We start from the raw sequence: 10,840 nt of genomic DNA, 5'->3' as shown, positions 1-10,840 counted from the left end.
GCCTACTGCTTCCTTTCTCTGTCTATCGGCTCGTCACAAGAGACCATCCAGACAGAAAGCCAATATTTTTACTGTTGCCTTTGTTACATTTGTATTGTATTTGTGCTGATAAATAAATATGTAATACAGCACAGGTTCTAATCCCATTATATAAATAAACTTGGATTCAGCTTTTCAGAATTGGCTGCCTTCCCCTCTTCTCTTTGGTAACTGTTACAGCTGTCAATCCTCTACTAGAGGCTTCTCCCCATCTTCTCAAATGGACCTGAGACCAGATTGATGTTCCTCAACCTGAAAATTCCAGAACTTTCGTTCCATCCCATCTCAAAAGACGAGATGGGCAGGACCCAACAGGAGTATACCCACCCCAAATCTTTCCCTCCTTATCCATTTTGTTGGCTCCCAATTAAATGGTGCCTTTGCTTTAACCTAAAAAGTCCTAGAAGCTGTAACTTTTGTCTAGACCCCGACTGTTTACCTTGAACATTTCTTCTGATCCGAGAGCTCACAACATTTTCTCCTTCCTTAGTATGTTGTGGTTAGCAGCAAGGTCCTTGTTCATGGACAAGGTCAAAAGGTTCAGGATGGAGCATCTACAACTTCTGGAGGCAAGTCGTTCCACTGATTAATTGTTCTCACTGTCAGGAAATTTCTCCTCAGTTCTAAGTTTCTTCTCTCCTTGATTAGTTTCCACCCATTGCTTCTTGTTCTGCACTCAGGTACCTTGGAGAATAGCTTGACTCCCTCTTCTTTGGGGCAGCCCCTGAGATCTTGGAAGACTGCTATCCTGTCCCCCTTAGTCCTTCTTTTCATTAAACTAGACATCCCCAGTTCCTGCAGCAGGATCATCTAACTGAAACCCTTATCACTTTTTAATAATTTAATTTAATTTATTAGATTTATAGGCTGCCCAGGGCAGCTTACACAGAACAAGAAAAGAAAAACAAACAAAATAAAAATTATATTTTATATATATATATATATATATATATATATATATATATATATATATATATATATATATATATATATATATATATACATACATACATACATACATACATACATACATACATACATACATACATACAGGGCGGGGCATAACCTTTTCCTAGGGGGTCACAGCAAGATCGACAGCAGTTTACAACTTCCGCGACACCTCATTTTAAAGCCCATAAAAAACTGAATTGAATGAGCTATTAAATGTTAAATTTGCTTTAAGAATGGCTGGAAAATTCGATTCGGAAGAACAAAGGATCATTGACAGAATAAAATGCATTGCCTTTCGAGAGGCTCGCGATGCTGGAGCCAGATCTCAATTCGCCAGATCTCAATCCGGCAGAGAACATTGGGGCCATAATTAAGGATGAAGTGGAAGCTCTGATGATTCAGGAGCAAGGTCAAAATCGATATTCGGTTGAAACTTTGAGAATGAATTTGGAAACTGTGTTGAAAAATCTGGAAAATCGAACGGAACTGTTTGAAGATTTGTTGTGTTCTTATCCACCTCGTTTGAATGCTGTTCGAAGGGCTAATGGTGGTCATACTGACTATTAAATCGTGTCAATAAACTCAGTTTTTGATGGGCTTTCGAATGGTGTATGAATTATTTGTGTTGTTATTACAAGTGTTGCTGTGACCCCCTAGGAAAAGGTTATGCCCGCCCTGTACATACATACATACATACATACATACATACATACATACATATATATATATATACACATATACATACATACATACATACATACACATATACATATACATATACATACATACATATATATATACATATAATAATATGTATCATACATGCAACATCCATGAAAACAGTTGCCACATGTATGCTTATTATTATTATTATTATTATTATTATTATTATTATTATTATTATAACTCCGCCGTTGCCGGTCCCAAGCCTGGATGAGAAAGGAGGAAGGTTGGGGTCAGGTTGGCATCTGGTCCCGTAAAAAAACCCCCGCCAACCCATACAATATGGTGAAAAAAACAAATAAGAATTCCATACCGCATCGGTCATCGCGCGGGTTAACAAGGGCCGCGACGGATATTGGGGTCCCTGGACATCCGTCGACAAGTGGGCTACAAGTGGACCAGCCATCAAAACGACAAAAATATAGTGCAGATGAAAACCGTGCCATAATGGCCTGTTACTACAACTCAGAGCCAGAAAAAAGAGGCTATTTAAAGCGAGTTGCCACATGTATGCTTATTATTATTTATTTATTTATTTATTTATTTATTTATTTATTTATTTATTTGTCTTGTATGCCACCCACTCCTGGAGGACTCCGGGCGGCTCACAAAAGACAAGGGAAAGGGGGGAACGAGACAAAGACAACATATTAAAAACAAAACCAACATTCAACTTTATAGCTGTCCGCTTCTCACCCCCATAGATGCTGCTTGGTTAGGAGAGGAATCCTTTCTCTAACGTTCTCCACGCACCCTCCTCCACCCCATTCATCCTCAGAGGGGGATTTCCCAACTGGGTAAAGCTTGTTTTTTGTGGATTTTTTTCTTTTTTGCCTGTTTCATTTTTTTTTTTTTTTTTGGTCTGTTCCGAGAGGCCAGACCCGTGATGGCGAACCGATGCCACGCGTGCCAGAGGCGGCAACGGAGAGAACCTCTCTGCTGGCACACGCTCCGTGGCGTTTCTTTCGTGGCCTTCTGTTTCTCTGCAAACGACAGAACAGAAGCTCCCGGAAGAAAAAAGATCTGACCTCTTGCCACGCTGCCAGGGTTGGGATGGTCTCTTTGGGTCTCTGCTGCGCAGGTGGCACATGCCCGCATCCATGTCTGTGCATGTATTCCGTGCGCACAGCTTTCTGTTTGGGGCCTGTGCACAGGTGCAGTTTTGGGCTCTCGGTGTCTGAAAGGTTCTCCATCCCTGGGCTAGAGGCATGCAGACTGTCTTGGGGGGTGGGGTGGGGGGGAATGGACCCTGAGATTTTTCATCAGATTAGATTTTCATTAGATTTTTCATGAGCCGAGGTGGCGCAGTGGTTAAATGCAGCACTGCATTTAATAAATAAAAAATTATTTATGGGAAAAGGTCAAGAGAGAAAGTTAAAGTTTTGTGGTAATGTGGTATGTATTTCTCCACGGGAATCACTGGATCTAGCTTCCGAGGAGGAGGAGGAGGATAGGTGTGTAGGTAAATAAATAAGGAGGAGGAGGGGAAGGAGGAGGAGAAGAAATATGGGGTCCTTGGTGGTCTCCAACCAAGGAAAGACCCTCCCCAGGAGGAATGGAGGAGGAGGAGGAGGAGGAGGAGAAGGAGGAGAAGAAGAAGAGGAGGAGTAGGAGTAGGAATAAGAGGAGTAAGAGCTAAGGTGGTGCAGTGGTTAGGGTGCAGTATTGCAGGCCACTTCAGCTGACTGTTATCTGCAGTTCAGCGGTTCTAATCTCACCGGCTCAAGGTTGACTCAGCCTTCCATCCTTCCGAGGTGGGTAAAATGAGGACCCAGACTGTGGGGGCAATATGCTGACTCTGTAAACCGCTTAGAGAGGGCTGAAAGCCCTATGAAGAGGTATATAAGTCTAACTGCTATTGCTATTATTCAAAGGCCACGGTTGTGAATTATACCCTTGTCCAGCTGCGATTCCCCAAGGCTTCCTGACACCTTTGGCTCTTATTGAAAGGAGAGGAGGGCTGGTCTGGGGCTGTGACAAGGCAGCCTTCGGAATTGGGGGGGGGAGGAGGGTGGGGGGGGAATATGGAAGTCATTAGTGCTTCCAGTGGAATCATTGGAGCGACTTCATCTGGGCAGCCAAATATGTAAGCAACTTCAAGATGCGTTACGTTAACACAATTCGAATGGAATTTAGGACATGAACAGGAGCCAAGGCAGGATTGGGCAAAGCAAAAACATTTTACACACATTGGGAAGAGCAAAACAATCCGCTACAATTGTCATTTTACCGTTGTCCGTTTCGGCTCATCCGAGGTTTTCCTAGCGTTGCTGCCTCCTTTAATTTGTTTGGGGGGGGGGTCTTTTTTTCCTTATCGCAGGTGAGCCCAAAATGTCTGTTGCTAAGCAAGTCGGGTTGTTAAGCGAGTTTTTGCCCCGTTTTACTAAATTTCTTGCCACCGTTGTTAAGTGAATCACTGCAGTCATTAAGTTAGCAGCACGGTCGTTAAGTGAATCTGGCTTCCCCCTGTTGGTTTTTTTGCTCATCAGAAGGTCGCAAAGGGGGAAATCGCATGACCCCCCACAGGACACTGCAACCGTCATAAGTACGAGTCAGTTGCCAAAGCGTTTTAATTTTGATCACGGCGGCCATTGCGGATGCTGCGACGGGCGTAAGCGTGAGAAACAGCCATAAGTCACTTTTTTCCGTTGTAACTTTGGACGGCCACTAAACAACATGTTGTAAGTCAAGGACTGTCTGCATTTGGTCCAGCAGCCATGTTGTCCTCTTAAAAAGACACATAAATTTAATAAATATTGAGAAATCGAGAATGCTGAATCATGGCTGCTGGCAAAGCACGGGGGGGGGGGGGATTAAATTGGGAATTTGGCTTGGGAGGATGGCTTGCGTAACGCCAGGATGGAGCAAAACAGCTGGATTTCTCCCCCAGTCTTTAGTGGAGGGCCGTGGGGCAAGCATCTCCTTTGAACAGCTGTGGGAATCCCTCCAGATTCTGAAGCTCTGCCTTTCGCCTTCCCCGAGTGTAGAAATGTTGCTTCGGAGGGAGAAACAAGAGGTGTTTTTTTTTTTTAATGGATTATGGTGCTCAAGACTTTTAAATCCGGGGCTGATGGTACAGGTAGAAGAAAACAGACTCTTGAGAAAAACATCAGTCCCCCCCCCCCCCAATCGTGAGCCCAAGTTCGGGATTTGCAAGCTTCACGCAGACATAACGGTGCCCTGCGACTTTCCCAGGAAAAGAGCTTTAAAAAAAGCAGCTTCCTTGTTGATTTGCGTGTCTATGAATGGGGCGAGAGATACAATAGGAGGAAAAACCTGTAGAAGTTTTATCGGAAGGTCTTATCACTTTCAAACAGGCGCTTTGTCCCAACACAATGGGGGGAATCCACCCCCCCCCTTCTCGGTTTCCTTTCAGAATTTCCTGACAAAAATTAACGTGAAGCCTAATTATTTTTTGGAATAACGTATGTACGTCAATTAACAAGTTTTTCTTTTTTTTAAAAAAAAAAAAAGATTAATGAAATAATCTCAGGCCTCGGAGGCCAAATTGGCCTTGACCATGGTGCAGCCTGAAATAAGGTTTATGTTTCAAACTTTGGTGGCATTTAAAGAAAAGTGGATCTCTTAAGCAAGCGGACAATACAGGGTTTCATTACGGAGGGAAAAAAGAATGGTGTTGCAGGAAAGGAAGGAAGGAAAGAAGGAAGGAAGAAGGATAAGGGGACGGAAGGAAGGAAGGAAGGAAGGATAAGGGGATGGAAGGACGGAAGGTAGGTAGGTAGGTTAAGGGGATGGAGAGAAGGAAGAAATCAAGGAAAGGAAGGTAGGTTGAGGGGATGGAGGGAAGGAAGGTTAAGGGGATGGAAGGAAGAAGGAAGGAAGGTAGGTTGAGGGGATGGAGGGAAGGAAGGTTGAGGAGTTGGAGGGAAGGGAAAAAGGAAAGGAAGGTAGGTTGAGGGGATGGAGGGAAGGAAGGAAGGGAAGGAAGAAAGGATAAGGGGATGGAAGGAAGGAAAGAAAGGAAGGTAGGTTGAGGGGATGGAGGGAAGGAAGGAAGGGAAGGAAGAAAGGATAAGGGGATGGAAGAAGGAAGGAAGGAAAGGAAGGTAGGTTGAGGAGATGGAGGGAAGGGAGGAAGGATAAGGGGATGGAAGGAAGGAAAGGAAGGTAGGTTGAGGGGATGGAGGAAAGGAAGGAAGGGAAGGAAGAAAGGATAAGGGGATGGAAGGAAGGAAAGAAAGGAAGGTAGGTTGAGGGGATGGAGGAAAGGAAGGAAGGGAAGGAAGAAAGGATAAGGGGATGGAAGGAAGGAGGGTAAGGAAGGTAGGTTGAGGAGATGGAGGGAAGGGAGGAAGGGAAGGAAGCAAGGTAGGTTGAGGGGATGGAGGGAAGGAAGGGAAGTGTAAGGGGATATAAGGAAAGAAGGATAAGGGGATGGGGGGAAGGAAGGAAAACTGGTAATTATAACTTGTCTTGTTTCATTTTTTATCTGATTTTGGCCAATTTTCAAGGAGGGCAGCTACAACTCCAAAACCCAGCAGCTGTGTTTGACCAAACCTCCGTAAGACAATAAGGACCTCCTCTAGATTTCCACCATGGCTTTACCTCTAGAGGTTTGAAGACCTGGAAGCTGGTGTGCAAAACATCTGGAGGAGTCCCGGTTGAGGGAAAGGTTGGTGGGATAAGCCATGTTGTGGGCTTTCAGTGCTTTTGGAAGGAGAGCTGGTCGTAAAAACGTGGTTCGGGAGGACATTATGACTATTGGATCAGAAGGAAGAACTTCTCCCGAACCAGATCCTGTCACTGTATGTCCTTTGCCCAATAGGAGCATCTGGTGGTGATTAAATGTGACACCTTCTTCTGACATTCTTGAGTGAAGGTCAACTTCTATATCTAGCCGTCTTCCACCCCTGGCAACAGGATTCTCCTAAAGGCCGTAGGCTGGGTGGGCATAATGTCTTATTCCTGCCTTCCTTCCTCTAGAATATTCCCAGGGAGCTGATGCCCAGATCCAAAATTTGGAATTAATGAAGAATTTGGGCCAGTGGGCTACAAGAATTTAATATGAATCCTTGCTAAGACCCAGCTGAAGAACATTTCGTAATTTTGCAACTTGGTGAACTTTGTCCATTTGTGCTGGATTTCCTCCCAGGATTTCTCCGTTTCAAATTTTGATTTAAAACAATGGATTTCCAGGCCAATGTTGTAAATTGAAGCTGTCTAGGACACAACTCTTTCCCTCATCTGCCATCAGGAATTTGTTAATTGAGGCCCTCAAATACTGTTCTTCTTTCTTCTTTGGAACACATTCTATTATATGCGTTCACTCTTGTTCGTACGACTAACAAGTGGCACATTTATTTTGCTTTTTATTCTGACACTTTCAGAGACCTTGACAGTATCTCTTTATGAAACTTCTCTACGTTACGAACCTTGGGTGAAAAACTTGGCTGATAGCCTACAAGATCTCCACTTTGATCCTTCCGGGTAGCTGCCAGGGACATGAAGAGTCCATTGAGGTTTGGCTGATGGGCATCTTGATCCTTAACAGATCTAAGGTTCTTTTCTAACCAAAGATCTCGCAGCTTCGCTGGGAGGCATGGAAGCCCTCAGAGTAAATCCTTCTGAACCTTTGATTGCAAAGAACCAACTTTCATTTAAGATCCTTCTTCTGAACTTGGATCTCCCTGACGTCAGTCTCTGCCAAGGATCTCAAAAGCTCCATGAATGTACTTCAATCTCTCTGAAAACCATTCTACACCCAGTCTGGGTAGAATGAAATGCTGGGTTGAGATGGTAGACACCCAAAGTTCTTGCTTTCTTCTGCCGTGCAACCAACTCTCCGTATTCTGCTAGCTAGACATGTATAAGAGGGAGTCAAAATAACCATCTCTTTATTTCGGTAGATTGTTGTGGACAGAGAATTATCAAGTACCTGGGTACTTAAGAGACCGCCTGCTGCCAATTACCTCCCAAAGACCCATTAGATCGCACAGGGCCGGCCTCCTCCGGGTGCCATCCACCAGCCAATGCCATCTGGCTACGACCCGGGGGAGGGCCTTCTCTGTTGCAGCTCCGGCCCTTTGGAACGAACTCCCCGCGGAGATTCGGACCCTCACCTCTCTCCAGGCCTTCCGAAAAGTCGTTAAGAGCTGGCTGCGCCGGCAGGCCTGAGGTTGATGAGCTCCCTTCCCCTCTCGACAGGTGTGGTTGTTGGTTATTTTAAATGTCTATTTTGTATTTGTATGTTCCCCTTCCTGTTGGAGTTGTTCGCCGCACTGAGTCCCTTTTAGGGAATAGGGCGGCATATAAATAAAATGAAACTTCAAACTATTGATAAAGGAGAACATTTGTAGCTCAAGGTTGAAATGGGGGATCCTTGATGATCTGTGGAGATTGGTGGTTTTCTTGCAGACGTTTGATGTCCCAAACTAAGTAACACTGATAGCACTGATGATGTTACCTCGGTTGGGTAATGAACGTTCTTCAAAAAGACCACCAAGCTCAGAGACCAACAAGGACCCCTCTCGGAGCATATGGTGTGCAAACCATCTCCGCAGCCTGATGGGTTCAGGATTTGGGATTATTCAGCCTTTCCTGGAATCCCCGTGGAGCCCCTTTCCTCATCCCAAACTTTTGTCAAATGTGTTCGGTAGCAAGATTGAGAAGAGTATCAGGCTGAGAAAGATGGACTAGGTTTTCCGGTCTTTCCGCAGTAATGAAGTCCCTCTGCAGTGGAGGTTGAAGCTTTCTGGAGTATCGAAACTTAGCAAACCACAAGGCTACAGATCCGTTGATGGGAGATCCATGCAACTGCCTATCTGAACGGCTTGCAGGTTGTGTAAAGAGACACCTGTGTTGCAGTGATTTCTCGCTCGTTGAAGTTGCAATATGGTAGTGACCTCTGCTGGCTGAAGGGGAAAAAAAACCCCAATCATCTAGAGCAGTATTTCTCAACCTTGGCGACTTTAAGCCCTGTGGACTTCAACTCCCAGAATCCCCCAGCCAGCTATGCTGGGGGAATTCTGGGAGTTGAAGTCCACAGGACTTAAAGTCGCCAAGGTTGAGAAACGCTGCTCTAGAGAATTCTATTCCAAAGCGGGTGGAGAGTTCATCTTCTGAACTTGTTCCTCCTTAGTTGCGAAGTATAGTAAGCATACTCAACATTGGCTATTGGAGCGGGGTGGAGATTTATACCCAATGACTTGTGACATTTCCTGCTGGCTTCCCCAGTGTCCTTCTAGGGAAGCCAGCAAGGAGAGTTGCAAATGGTGATTACTTGAAAGCCGGGCATTGCAACCAGTTGTAAGTGTGAGCTGGTTAGCAAGGCCCACGATCTCATGACTGAGGGATTGTTGGGACTGCCAGAACTCCAAGGATAGTTGTTTGAATGGCTGCTCAATGCCTAGTGGTAGATCAAGAACCACCAGAGTCCTGCGGGATTAGGCGGCCTATAATTTAATAAATAATAATAATAATAATAATAATTTTTTTTCCAGATATTGGGAACTGAATCTCAGACTTACTCCGGTCCTGATGGAGGACAGGAGAGCAGGATTAAAAAGGCATTCTATGTCCCAGTCAGTTTGACTCCAGGACCTGCAACCACATACATGCGTGGCCATTGAGAAGAGCCGAATTTTGACCACGTGACCATGGCAATGCTGCCACGGTCATAAATACGAGGACTGGTTGTAGGTTGCATTTTTTTCCAATGCCGTTGCAGCTTCCGATGGTGACTGAGCAAATGGCTGTAAGTCGAGAACCACCTGTAATTATTTTCAGTGCTCTTAAGCCCTTTGTTTAAACCCTTGGCCAGTTGTTGACCTGTGGACTTCAACTCCCAGAATTCCTCAGCCACCATAGGGAATGCTGGGAATTGAAGTCCACAGATCTTTAAAGTTGCCAAGCCTGTAAAGATCCCATTTTTATTCACTCTCTCCTCGCAGAAGAAAAAGTACTTTTTTTTTCCCCCTCCAACCTGGCGCCCTCTCCAAGAATTTCAAATATTTCCATCGCGGCTTCTTTGGAAGGCCCATCCCAAGTCTCCCTCCCAGGTGTGAGTCCACTGTCCTAAATTCCTCCTCCATGGCATTTTTGTTGGCACTGCCTTGACGCTCCCCCGGGGCCCCCTCCATCTGCCAGCAGTTAATTTTTCACAGACGTTCTTGGCTTCGGGGTAAAGCATTGCGTCCCTCGCTTTTAATTTTTAACCCGCCGCTGCAGATTCGTTTTGTCCGTCAGTCAGCAAAATTGATGACCTCCCGACTGAATCCAGCTCCGGAAAGCCAGCCCTTCGCTCGACCCAAGCTCCTACTGGTGTTGAAAGAACCGTGTGATCACGCGTGTTGGTTATAAATTCACTTTCTATTGACGCATCCCGACTGTTACCCTGGGCAACCTGAAAACCCAGGACCCTGGCTGTGTTTTTAACCTAAAGGTTTTGGAAAGGCAAATTCCACAACCTTTTCCCCACTTTTGGTTGCTTTCAAATCCCACAGCTGAGGATGCGTTCAGGATCTGGGTTTAACAGTAACAGAGCTGGAAGGGACCTTGGAGATCATCTAGTCCAACCCCCTGCTCGTGCAGGAGGCCTATACTAGGGATTCAAACCACCGAACTGCCGACCTTTCTGATCGGCAAGCTCAGTGTCTTAGCCACTGAGCCACCGACAAAACCGAGAAAGCCACTCGCTTTCTCTCGCCAAATCTGATCTGAGTCCCAGATTCCGTTCTCGGTGTTAACCGTGATAATTCACGTGGCAGAGAACAATCGGTTAGAGCGGACTTGTGCTTGCTAATCTGGACCTCTCTTGCTCTTGTTTCTCTTTTAAATCTCTGAATCTTTTTTTTTAACAATATCCTGCTTTTCAGTCATGGAACTTGGGTGATAGATATCTTTTCCTGTATCTTCATCCATTATTCTCCTCCCACACGGCCCCTGCTCAGTGGGAAAGAGCGTCGTTCTCTCGTGTCCTCCTCCAATTGCTATTTAAATTTACAAAATGACTCTCGGCATTTGGCCAAAAGGAGCAGAGAGGAGGCAATGGTTATACCAGTCTCCTTCCTTTCATAGCACAATAGCAATAGCAGTTAGACTTATCTACCGCTTCATAGGGATTTCAGCCCTCTCTAAGCGGTTTACAGAGTCACCATATTGCCCCCAA

Source organism: Thamnophis elegans, chromosome 14 (assembly GCF_009769535.1).
Source record: "Thamnophis elegans isolate rThaEle1 chromosome 14, rThaEle1.pri, whole genome shotgun sequence".
Lineage (NCBI taxonomy): Eukaryota > Metazoa > Chordata > Lepidosauria > Squamata > Colubridae > Thamnophis > Thamnophis elegans.
This window is presented reverse-complemented; position numbering follows the sequence as displayed.